We start from the raw sequence: 13,777 nt of genomic DNA, 5'->3' as shown, positions 1-13,777 counted from the left end.
GTCCTATCCATTTGAATATCTTAAAAATAACCTAAAACTATGGAGTGCCTACCCATGTTTTTTTCTATATAGTTCCCATTACCTTGATATGTGCCTGCAAATGTAAGATTTCAGTGTGATCTGAATACAGTTCCACACCAGTCATTGTCACTATTCACACCATAGTCTCATTCAGAAGTTAATGCATTTATAAGGTTTATATTGAAAACTGTCCAACAGATATGTTAAATTACAATTTGTGTGGTTTTTTTTTTCTCCTCACAGCTCTTGCTACATTTGCCCTTTTTGCACTCTCCTGTCTCTCCGACTCTTCACTGGTCAGTCTATCTCCAGGGTTTTCCCTTGCTTTGGCAAGATTTTTACAAAGCATCACTAATTGCCTACTAGCTAAAGACTCCGCGTCCCTTCCTTGTTAAGGTTGATGATCCTTTAAAATCCTGGAGGCTCGCTGCTCATGTAGCTCAATTGTGTATATTGACTGCATCTGGCTTATTAAATTACCTGAACTCTACCATTTACATCACCCCCTCTTTGTTTCCCTCTTCCTGCTGTTACTTAACAAATAGCCTTTCGATGGTCCTGACTTAGCCTGTAAATAAATGCTAGTCTTCCCATTCCCTTTCCAGTTCCCCTGGAGTTACAGTGCAATGCTGTAAACAATGCTCCATCACACAGAGAGATAATGTTTCCATCTTAATATTAGTAAGGACTTACTCCTTTCCCCTCTGGTTTTAGGATTAGACAAAGACAAGGAAGCAGAGAGCACGTAGTTCCAGCGTCCACACCTTGAGGTTGTGTGGATTCAGATACAGGTTCTGTCTTAGATGAGAACTCACAGCACATTCTCCTTCACCCTAAGTCACATTGAGTCACTTGTGCATTGGTCCATGGCTGCTTCCTGCTGTCGATATGACCTCCTCAGAGCATCCAGTTTAAGTCTACAGCTTGTCAGCTGCTCCCCACTAAGGAACTTCTTACCACACTCAACCACCACAACCTGTCCCTCTTAAAGTGATGACTCCTTTAGAACCTGTGCCTCTACCTCGTATGCAAATCTCCCAACAAAAAAAGAATTCAGGTGTCTTTGTTCACTGGGATATCTATGATTCTGGAGTCATATTTACAAGAAGGTAGCTATGCCTTGCTGGTTGAGTAAAGAGTGTGGTGAACCATCCGAGTTTCCTCGTCTGGTAAATCATCATGAACTGGGTCTTTCCTTGCATTGTTTCCTAAGACATCTCCTATAAGTTACCTATGTCACATATGATGACAGAGGACCCCTGTAGGTATGTCTCCTAGTCTGCTTCCTCCATCCAACAGTTTTCCTTTATCTATGAACTGGACAAGCATTATAGTTTGGAAAAGCAAACATAGTCCAAGGCAGAAATAATTCTTACAAAACAATGTTGCTATTTTTAATACAATTTTAAACTGTCTCTCAGCACCTTGCCTATCTGCCCTTTGCAGCTTTACATATCATTTCCTCTTGACACCCATTCTGAACCCCTTTATTCACAAACTTCCATTGTTATGCCTATCCTCTGTTCAAACTTTCTAAGAAGCAGAAAACACATCTGGCCCTAAATAAAGACAGATTTTATCCAGAGAAACCTTTGCAATCAAAAGCTTTTGAAATAAGACAATAGAAGCTACTGGAATATCAATAAAGTTCAGGTAGAAGGTCTCCAAGGAACTAAGAAAAGAGGCAGGAAGGGTAGTTTTCTTTTATAGACAGGAATACTCTAGGCTGGAAATAACCAAGTAAAAGGGAGTGGGAGGAGGTAATGGCTTGATGGACAGGGAAACAAAGGTTGTATTTTCCCAGGAGTGATTTTCAGAAAGCACTGTGGTTACACATTGTAATTAGAGGCAAATTAAGTTCCAGATGCTGTAATGAACAGACAATGGACTGAAGTTTAAGTGAGTTGGATTCACACATTGTAGTCCAGTTGGTCTGTAGGAAAAAATATTTAAGCCAATCACTTGGAAGACAATGAAAGGAAATTTGGTTGTCTGTGTCTAGTTCTCCCTTCAGTAAATGAGATGACCATCCACAGGCATTAGATAATTTATATTCAGATGGGTTATCTGTTTTCAGTATGCTATTCTAGGAACCCGTGTCCTTCTCAGTCTCTACCAGATGTGTTCCTGCTCCAATACTACTGGTCTTGATCCCCAAAATCTACAATACTTCTGAGACCATCTCAGTACCTTCCTCCTCCTTGCTTTTGTGTCTTTCCCCAAGTTAACATTTTACAAAAATTAGCTTGGCCAACTTATTTAAGAAAACAAGACAGTTTCTTCAATTCACCCATTCAAATTCCTAAGACACCCTGTACCATATGTTTGTACAGCACTTATCCCAACATAATATATTGTCTTGGTTGGGAATTTACTGCTGTGACCAGACACCATGACCAAGGCAACTCTTATAAGGACAACATTTAATTAGGACTGGCTAACAGGTTCAGAAGCAGTCCATTTTCATCATGGCAGGAACATGGCAGCATCCAGGCTGGCATGGTGCAGGCTGTGCTGAGAGTTCTACATTTTCACCATAAGACTGCAAGGTGAAGCCTGATTTCCAGGCAGCTAGACAGAGGGTATTAAGCCCATGCCCCACAGTGAAAACCTATTCCAACAGGGCCACAACTCTTAATAGTGCCACTCCCTGGGCCAAGCATATACAAACCATTACATCTATTATACATGCTTGAGCATGTTTGACCTGTCTCCCCTCACTAAACTATCAGCTTCCACAGGGCACAGACTTTGTCTCTTTTTAACGCCAAGTGTTGTCTTTGGTATCTAAGCCTACTGGATGACTCAACAAACAAATAAATGACTGGGGTGGGAAAACTCTTCTGGTACTGTGGCATTGAAAACTTTGCATAAAGATAGATTAATTAATAGAAACTGAGAAGTACTTCATTATAGGACTCCATTATAGGAAGAACCAAATGAAGGACTATGAGAGATGGTAAAAGAAAAAATAGTCAGGCCTACTCAGTTCCTAGCTGCATAAATCACCAAAAAATGTATAAATCATTCAGAGTTATAACCAAATCACTGATGAGATTATATAAACATGTGATATGCTTCTGCCGTGGGGCAAGAACTGAAATGTAGCCAAAAGGGGAGAGAATTCAGCTGTGCATAGAGATAAACCATGTTAAGGGTGGGGGGAATCTCTAAATATATTAGAAACACCAAAAGAGGAAAAAGGATTTAATTATGTTGTTAGAATAAACACATGATTTGTGTTCCAGAACTGAATAGACTGAATTAATCAAATGTCATGGTGACATTTCTAATAATGATTGCACTCGGTGGATTCCATTAGCAGGCTTTACCTGCCAAGAAAAAGTTACAATGTATCAATTAAATAAACAGGAAATTGCCTTCCTCCTCTTCTCCTCCTCCAGATAGTCCATGTATCTTACTGATTTGGTGAGACTTAAAAGCTTTGAAAAATAAGTAAGCATTTACATAAGATTAATAACTCCCTTTGCTTCCCCCAAGAGCCCCAAATCACTCTATGCTGCTTGACCCTAGATTTATTTAATATCTTTTTTATAAAAAGTTTCATAATGATAAGAACAAATTAAAAATGGCTTAATATGTCAGCAAGGATCATGAGTTTCTAATACAAAGTCCTCTGTGTTAATAAATGCACCTGCAGTGTTTCAAAGATTAATGGGAAATGTCTGGGCAGAATTCATTTGAGCACTCCGTTTGCCTGGTTATACTTATAGATCATCTTAAAATCACCTGCTTGAGCACAGACAATGATATCATAAATATGTATTTGAAACTAAATTTAAATTTTAGGAAAGCAATATCCATTCATTAAAGAGGAAGAAACAAATGCATGACAATGAATCTCAGAGAAATGAGAAGGCTGAACATAGAGATGGGAAGAGACTCCCAGGCTCTAGTGCCTGTGAATGCATGCCAGGCTATTATTATTCAAAGCTATGGAACATGGCAATTGTTTCTTTCTAAAGAAACCCTCTTGTCTAAGGGCTTAGTGGGTACAGACTCAATTTCTATGCAACTGTTTCTTAAAACAGTAGACTCTCAAGAAATTTCCCGTATCAAATGAATTTTGTCAAGATGCTCTCATTCTCAGAAGGTGCTTTTGGGAAGTGTCCCGTGGGTTGCCTCATATTAACGCATAAAATGGAATCACCCTTGTCTTGCTCCAACCAGTTGAAGGAAACTTAATGAACTGTGGAGATGCTCCAGAGTTTTCTATCGTAATGCTGAGAGAGAGAGAGAGAGAGAGAGAGAGAGAGAGAGAGAGAGAGAGACAGACACAGACACAGACACAGACAGAGACACAGACACAGACACAGACACAGACACAGACACAAAGACAGACACAGAGAGGGAGGGAGGGAGGGGAAGGGAGAACAAGTAAAAGAAGGTAAATCCAACAATAGTGCTCATTTGATTCAATGTCTATGACACACATGAACAGGCAGAATGTAAGTGTGTTGGAAAAATCAAATAGCACACTAGTGAGTTGAAGGTGAAAGTAACAAGCTTCACCGGGGACCTGGAAAAGTGATTACATTTGGGAAACTTAAATACTCTTTAGGAAAGATTCATGCTGCAGTATTCAAATGGGCTTAAATGATTAGTGTGTTCATAAGGAACACACAAAGGAGAAACAAGGGAAAAATATTAAAGATAGATAGATAGATAGATAGATAGATAGATAGATAGATAGATAGATAGATAAATAAATAACCATCTGACTTTGACAGTGTGTGTTTTGGGGGGAGTGATACTGGAGTGACTTGTCCATAATCCCAGGCATCCTTGGAACCAACAGAACTTGAAAAATAATGTATCCATAGAGACTTCAGAGGGCATGCAGATATGTGGAAGAATACCACATCTCTTATTGACTCCAAAACTGTGAGAGAATAAAATTACTTCTTTTAAGTCACCACAATACTGGTCAAATTTCACTGCCAAAAAAAATAATTAGGAAATATTTTCTGTGGGGAGGTTACTTAAACAGAAGAGAGTACAAGAGGACTCTGACAAAAAATGGATGAGTTTTAATCTTGGCTCACATACAGGCGTACAGGGTTTTGACCTAAATGACAATCAACAAGGAATTCTCCAAAGAAAGATATTTATTGGGGTATGACTACTTATGGGAAGAGCAGATCACATAAACTGAAATATACAAAACACATCTAAACTCTGGGCAGACTTAAGAAGGTTGGATCAAGGACAAGCTTTTAAAAGCCAAAACTGGGGGAGAGAAATACATATTTTAGCATAGCAATCCTAGCCCACATGTTTCGGATAAAGGGGTGTTATCAGTCGGAGGGTGAAGAGATAGTGGCTAAAGATCTATCTTCCTGGAAGAATGGTGTGTAGAAGACTGTAGCCTCTGTAAGTGTGTGGTTCTAGGAGGTCTAGGTGAAAATGCCTCTTATACAACTACACACAAGATTGCTTCTCACACAGCTCTTGACCTCTGGCTTTCCTTGTTGTCATCATTAACTCAGGTGACTCCACTTTGATGCTAATAAGTGTCATATTTCTTTCACAGTGACATGTAGAGCTGTCACTCAGGGTGAGTGCACTGTGCTCACCTCAACATCAACATGACATCTCCTGACACCCGAGCATGGCCATGGACCCTATGACAAGCTTTCATGACAGAAGGATTGCTGTAATGGAGCTAAAGAATTCCTGTCACCTAGTGACATGAGGGCCATCTAATTACATCCCTTATATTTGTGGTGAGGTTAGTGTCTGCAAGCCTACTCTTCAGGCTCTTTTATACAGGTGGAGCTCATGCAATTATAGAGTCAATGATAACGAATAATGATAAAAATATAACTGTTGCATGTTTATTTTAGTACCCTATCTATCCATCATTATCTGAGGGTGTGTGAGAAAATTTTACTCTAAAGCAAATTAATATAATAGGGTGTCAGTAGCCTTCTATACCACATGTTGACTTATCTTCTGATCGCTTCATTTTCTCTGGTGCTGTATTTAAATCCCAAGGCCTCCAGCAGCCATAGTCTTCACCAAACATGAATGCCGTACAGCCTCTAGGTTTGTATAAGTACATGCTATGGTCTGCAAGCAATATTGAATCACCTAACAATACGTTTCTTATAATACACCCTATTGTGAAGTGAGCTGCTTCCATATAATAACATAAAAGGAGCTAAGTTTAAAATGTGAAAATAAATCTTCAAAGTTCATCCTAGGCTTTCTTTTTTTTTTTTTTGATTTTCAAATATTTTATTACATAATCTTTCATGGCACCATCAGGAGTAACAGAAAACGTTATTCCCAGTTCCTAAACCACATCCTGAAAAATATACATTTGTATTTATATATTTATATCACTGTTCCACCCCTAACCTATAACTCCACCACCTATTGTAGGTCTTTTGCTTAAAGCAGGAAACTATTCTCTTAGGTAAGAAAATATATGTGGAAGCTAAATGAAATGTTGGTTAGAGTAACTGGGAACAGTTTGTCTGTGGGGCAGAGTGGAAGGGCTAAGTCCAGCCAAGGCAGGGGTATCAGTTGGGGTCCATCAAGGGGAGGAGGACAGTATATAAAAAGGCAGCGTCACGAAGGTAGGCTCTGGTCTCCTTGGTCCCTCAGGAGATGGCCCTGGCCTCAGGAAGGAAGGCTTCCCAGTATTTTGCCAGCTGCTGCTGGGAATGCAGGAGTGTCTCCAGGTACTTGATCACGTGGTTTTTGAAGTCCTTGGATTTCTCTTTCTCAAATCGTGTCACCGCCTTTCGGACAACTGTTGAAATCCTTTCAAAGTCCCTTTCATACTGAGTCACCCGAGATTCCCACTCTGTAATCTCATCCTTAGCCTGCTGCAGTTTGTCAGGCTTGTTGGCCCACAGCAGCCGAGCCTCAGACTCCCGCTTCTTCTGCAGTGTGGCTTGAGCATCCTGCCAGCGCTGCCATGTCTTCATGCGCTGGTCGAAGGCGGCTCGGACAATGGCCAGGAGGCGGATATAGTCACTCAGGAGTTCAGCCAGGAGGAAGAAGTCATTGTTGGCCTGTTCCTGGTGGAGCTGCTCAATCTTTTCTTCCACCTCAGCCAGTTGGGAGAGTGCTCGAGACAGTGCTGTGTTGTCCTCGGAGCTGCCAAGCATGGCTAGACTCTTGGCAAACAGGGCTGTATTCAGTGCTAGTTCTTTCCTATGGTTGACTAGAGTCTCCACCACAGCGTGCAGCTTCCGTAGGCGCTGTTCCTCACACTCCACCTCCTGGAGCTTCTCCTCGAACCAAATGTCTGATTCATTCATCTTGATGGTCATTTTGCTGACTGCATCTGTAGCTTTGTTGAACATCTTAAGGAGACCAGCACCACTTAGAGCCCGCGTACCTACAGCTCGAGGCAGCTCTTCTTTTTCTAAAAACTCCCTGACATCTGGGTCCTGTAACATGGTAGGATGATTCACAATTCTTTGAAGGTACCTTTCCAAAGCAGCCCTCCGTTTCTCAAGAAACTCTGCAGAAGAAGAATCTTCCTTCCCAACCTTCACCTTTGTCATTCCTATTAGGCTCTTCTCAGGTGGAGGAGGGACAATGAAACCATTCTGGGAGTGCTTCTCTGAGAGCTTCTCATAAAGACCCAGAAAGTCACTGAATCTTCTTTTCACTGCAAACTGCCTACTTCTGAACATCGGTAAGCTTGTCTGTGTGGTGACTTTGTAGGCTACATAGGCATTCATACCGTCCCCGATCTTCTCAGGATCAGTGATACCAACTGTCAAATCAAACTGATCCTCCTGTTCTTCCTCCAGCTCTTCATAGCTTGGCTGTGGCTTAGGAGAATTTGTGGCTTCTTGCGTAGGATGAGGAATAAGTGTTTTGCCTGGCATTGTCTTCTGGTTATTCTGTGTGCTATCCAGGGATAGTTCCACTGTGGCATAGGCAGAACAAAGTGGCATCCCAGCAGGCATGGTGCAGGAGAACCTGAGAGTTATCTGAAGGCTGCTGGCAGAGTACTGGCTTCTAGGCAGCTAGGAGTAGGTCCATCCTAGGCTTTCAAAAGGCAATTATCCTTCCATAGTGGTACTTAGAAAATTTACTTCATAAAATGATTATAACTATTTGAACAAAACACCGATGACTTATGCTCTAAGATCAAGAATCGACAAATGGGATCTCATAAAGCTACAAAGCTTCAGTAAGGCAAAGGGCACTGTTGTTAGGACAAAACGGCAACCAACAGATTGGGAAAAGATCTTTACCAATCCTACAACTGATAGAGGGCTTATATCCAAAATATACAAAGAACTCATGACGTTAGACTGCAGGGAGCCAAATAAGCCTATTAAAAATGGGGTTCAGAGCTAAACAAAGAATTCACAGCTGAGGAATATCAAATGGCTGAGAAGCACCTAAAGAAATGTTCAACATCTTTAGTCATAAGGGAAATGCAAATCAAAACAACCTTGAGATTTCACCTCACACCAGTGAGAATGGCTAAGATCAAAAACTCCAGTGACAGCAGATGCTGGTGTGGATGTGGAGAAAGAGGAACACTCCTCCATTGTTGGTGGAATTGCAGACTGGTACAACCATTCTGGAAATCAGTCTGGAGGTTCCTCAGAAAATTGGACATTGTACTACCACAGGACCCAGCTATACCTCTCTTGGGCATATACCCAAAAGATGCTCCAACATACAACAAAGACACATGCTCCACTATGTTCATAGCAGCCTTATTTATCATAGCCAGAAGCTGGAAAGAACCCAGATGCCCTTCAACAGAGGAATGGATACAGAAAATGTGGTACATCTACACAATGGAATATTACTCAGTTATCAAAAACAATGACTTTATGAAATTCATAGGCAAATGGATGGAGCTAGAAAATATCATCCTGAGTGAGGTACCCCAATCACAGAAAAACACACATGGTATGCACTCACTGATAAGAGGCTATTAGCCCAAATGTTTGAATTACCCTAGATGCACAGACAGATATTAGCCCAAATGCTCGAATTACCCTAGATGCACAGACCACATGAAACTCAAGAAGGATGACCAAAATGCGAATGCTTCACTACTTCTTTAAAAGGGGAATAAGAATACCCTTGGGAGGGAATAGGAGGGCAAAGTTTAGAACAGAGACTGAAGGAACGGCCATTCAGAGCCTGCCCCACATGTGGCCCATACATATACAGCCACTGAACTAGATAAGATGGATGAAGCTAAGAAGTGCAGGCTGACAGGAACTGAATCTAGATCTCTCTTGAGAGACACAACCAGAATATGGCAAATACATAGGTGAATGCCAGCAGCAAACCACTGAACTGAGAACGGGACCCCCGTTGAAGGAATCAGAGAAAGGATTGAAAGAGCTGAAAGGGCTTGAGAGCCCAAATAAACAACAATGACAACTAACCAGAGCTTCCAGGGACTAAGCCACTACCCAAAGACTATACATTGACTGACCCTGGGCTCCAACCTCATAGGTAGCAATAAATAGCCTAGTAAGGGCGCCAGTGGAAGGGGAAGCCCTTGGTCCTGCCAAGACTGGACCCCCAGTGAACGGGATTGTTGGGGGGAGGGTGGTAATGGGGAGGGGAACACGGATAGAGAAGGGGAGAGGGGTTAGGGGAATGTTGGCCTGGAAACCCGGAAAGGGAATAACATTTGAAGTGTAAATGAGAAATACCCAAGAATTTTTGAAAACATAATCGCAGATTTTAAAGTACAGCAGAAAAAGTGTTATGTGCACTCACATGTACATTGTACACAAGTTCACGGTCTTTCTCAGTCAGCCTCCATTCTACTATTTTCAGGAGAGTCTCTCTCACTTTTACATAGAGTTCACTCCCTTGGCTGTGCTGCCCAACTGCAAACACCATTAACCAGCTGAGCCATCTTCCCTGCCTTGTTTTCTAGTTTTCAATGCAACACTTGGTTCACATTGTGAAGCTATGATGTGTAAATCTGAGGTGAGCAGGCATGATTTGAATGGTGGGAAGAAACTGTGCTCCAGGCCAGAATTTCTTCCCTGCTACCTTGATGTCACATTCATATAAACACTGCTTCCAATTATTTCCCCTTGCCTTCCAATAAATATGTCAAACGTGAGGCCAGTGTGAAAGCATAACAAAAGCAACAATGATTCAGTTACAAAATCCTGAAATACAATATTAAGATGGATAGGAAATCGATAAACCCTTATTCTGTAATTAAAAACAATATATAGACATCAAAAACAAGTTATCGATCTAAAACCACTCACTAAACTAACTCTGCACATACCAGGTATACCTACCCGAATCCTCCCAGTCCCATGCTGCTTGTTTTCCTGGCTGCTTTGATCAACCTGCTTCCACTTCTCCCAGTGCAGGCAGAGATTTTCAGTGAAGTCTCTACATTCCAGGTAGATATACCTTAGCAAAGTGAAATGAAGCCTTAGGCAACCTCTGGGGTATTTAACCCCATGAATAATTCAAAGGAGAGCACCTACTTTCCACTCAGAATGTTAAGTATTTTTCCTGAATCGTCTGTCACCGTGTTTGTAAATATTCCAACAATGTTACTATACAATGGTGAACACACAAGTGAAAGGTGGATATATTTAAGGTTGAAGTATATAAACCTTGGAAGGTCTCCTTAAGCTCATGATGATGGCTGTGAAGAGGGGTGCTGCTAAGTGTGATGATGCCTGAATAGAAATGCAGCATGAAACATCTACCCAACACTAATTCCAAAGTAAACGGAATCTACCTCCCACCTAATGAACTACTCGCACAGCCTATTTCATTGAACACCCCTAATGAAGATGCAACACCTACTCTGAGGTAAGTATAATTAGCCTCATTTTACAGATGAGCAAACTCCGGGTCATAGAAGTTGGATAACTTGACCAAGAACACGAGGCTAATGAGTGCCAAAGCCAAAGTTCAGCTCTACTTTCTGCAAAGCACTTAGTGTTTTAAAGACCAAAATTAGGTGCAGGCTCCTTCACTTGCACCCTGCAGGTCACCGCCGTATACATCATTAACCTTCACCAGTCAGAACACCTCTGCCTTGTCAGCAAAACTTAGACAGGAAGATGTTGCTTTTTTATGAGGTCACATTTTTAAAAAAAGATGTTATCTCAGTAAATGAGTGCAGCTTTCAGAATCCAGTTAATTTGGCCCAGCCATTGAGCTGATAAGTCGTTTGAGAGAAAGACTAGCTAAGAACATACATCAGGAGTTGTATTTGAGTACATTGTGTACTCAACACCTCCAGGCCCTCCCTTAAGTAGCTCTTTGCATGCATCAACCTAAAGTTCTTCTTCTGCTGATGGTTCACATCGTTTTGTCATAGTGGACAACCTGGAGCTCAGGGATGGCTTAATGGATAAGGTGCTTGACATACAAGGATAAGGACCTGAGTTTAGACAACCAGAACTGTTATGGAAATGTCTAGTGGTATGTACCCAAAATCCCGTGGTTCTGGAATAGAGACAGAGAGATTTCAGGTCTTTGCTGGCCAGCCAGTTTGGACAATCAGTGAGCCACAAAATCAGGAAAGATCTTATGTCAAAACATAATAGCAATGTTAGGAGCTAGAGAGGAAAATACCAGATATGTGCCAATCTTGACCTCCACAAGCATTCATCCTGACTTGTGAACACACACACACACACACACACACACACACACACACACACACACAAGAATATATTTCTTTTGACTTAGATAGCGAACACAAGCACACGCCAGGAAAAGACCAATTATAGAACTTTGCTTCTTTGTGGTGTTATAATTAGCACAGTGCATGTCAACAGCTGCCATTAAAGATACTAACCCCTAGAAAGACAAACTCACATCTGCTAGCTCCGATAACATTGTATTCATGCAAAAGGAACAATAATTTTTCTGATATGTCCCATCCATTTTTTGCAGCATTAAGAAACTTTGGAATTTTTCTTTTCAGGTAAATAAAAGATTGAAATGCATGCTGCTTTAGGGATTGAAAATAATTCTTGGCAAGTTAGGAAACAAAACATTTCTGGTTGTTTTCAGAGACCCACCTTTAAGCCTGACTTCTCCTGGCTGTGGTTCATCTATGGGACTGCTGTACACTAAAACGAAATAGAAAGGCATACTTTCTGGAGTAATTATCTCATGATTAAAAATGGAGTGTTTCAAGGAAGAAGATTTTAAAAATATTTCCATCAAAATCATTTTAATTTGTTACTGTCCCCTATTCTTTGTGAAGTTGTCTTAGGGTTCTACTGCTATGAACAGATATCATGACCACACCAACTCTTAGAAGGACAACATTTAACTGGTGCTACCTTACAGGTTCAGAGGTTCAGTCCATTATTATCAAGGTAGGAACATGGCAACATCCAGGCAGGCATGGTGCAGTAGGAGCTAACTAAGAGTTCTACATCTTCATCTAAAGGCTGCTAGCAGAATACTGGCCTCCAGGAAACTAGTATTAAGGTCTTAAAGCCCACACACAGTGACACACCTATTCCAAAAGAGCCACACCATTTAATAGTGCCACTCCCCGGGCTGAGCACATACAAACCATCACAGAAATCCTCCCACTTGATCATAAAATAAATAAAGGTGTTAAAGAATAAATATTCAAACCTCAAAGGCCCATTCCTTAGATGGGGCTAAAGTAGCATATGCTTCATAGAAGCTGAGACATAAAGTCAAGGACTTTCATCAGTGGGCCCGTCTGTGTTTCACAACTCATTTGCCCACTGGGAGGAACTGGCCTGACAATATGGGATTCAGCATTTTAATATCATTGATAGGGAAGACTAGAATAAAACAGAGCAAATAATTTCCTCTTGGAAACACATGCAGAAAAGTTCTGATAAGAGTTGGCCCAGGAAGGGTACACAAGACCTGTAAAAAAACCATCTTTAATAGGCAGGTTCCGGTGGATGTACAAGACAGTAACCTATCTGTGTGAAGCAATGAGTTACCTCAGTTTAAGAAACTAAACTTGAGGGGTTGGGGGTTTAGCTCAGTGGTAGAGCGCTTGCCTAGGAAGCACAAGGCCCTGGGTTCGGTCCCCAGCTCCGAAAAATAGAACCAAAAAAAAAAAAAAAAAAGAAACTAAACTTGACTATTTTCAGAAATGCTTTCCAGAAAACACTTTTGAATTTTCAATTTTATTTTCAATAACGGTTAAAATAAGGAAAGAGCAGTATAACTTTACTCCATTTTTTAGTTCTAGAGTGGTGACAATACTTCCTTGGATTTCCTTGTTTCCTTAATTAAGAGCTTATGTACTGGAGGTTGAAAGGCTAAAACTATAGCTGCTACCAAGCATTGCTAGAAGTGTTAGATGGGCTTGGTCATCTGTGATTTGTGTGCGCTGGTACTAAAAACAGATATAAAACTGTGAAGGCAGGAAGCAAAGGAGCAACTTACAAGCTCTGTTATATGACTTCATTTAACCGAGACAGCATAGCACTCCATGATTTATTGCATTTATTGCTCTCTTACTGATGAGGAATATGAATTTCAAGGTCATTGGAGAATTTTCTGATAGTAAAACAGCTTGAATTGTGACACAATTTCTCCATTGCACATCTACTCTCTATCCAGCCATGGAGGCCTAAAGCATAGGAGCCCTCTTTCCTTCTCCCCTCACCTATGAACCATTACTCTATTACAGCCTTTTATTCTTCCCTCAACTATACACCATCATCCCATCACAAACTTCTGTGGCTTGATTTTTAAATCAGTGTTTCTACTTTACACTATTAGCAGAAATATT

General features: G+C 40.9%; 1 protein-coding gene and 1 pseudogene across 8 annotated transcripts in view; one reads left to right on the top strand and one right to left on the bottom strand.

The window, feature by feature from the left end:
- Positions 1-13,777, top strand: part of Grik1 (glutamate ionotropic receptor kainate type subunit 1) — a 400,463-nt gene that overhangs the window by 149,636 nt on the left and 237,050 nt on the right.
- LOC102549158 (sorting nexin-1-like) lies at positions 6,446-7,944 on the bottom strand (annotated as a pseudogene). Its single transcript, XR_015633012.1, has one exon. The product of XR_015633012.1 is annotated as a sorting nexin-1-like, transcript variant X2 (transcript).

Source organism: Rattus norvegicus, chromosome 11 (assembly GCF_021556685.1).
Source record: "Rattus norvegicus strain SHRSP/BbbUtx chromosome 11, alternate assembly SHRSP_T2T, whole genome shotgun sequence".
Classification (NCBI taxonomy): Eukaryota; Metazoa; Chordata; class Mammalia; order Rodentia; family Muridae; genus Rattus; species Rattus norvegicus.
Note: the sequence above shows the minus strand (reverse complement) of the source record. Positions and strands in the feature narration are given on the sequence as shown.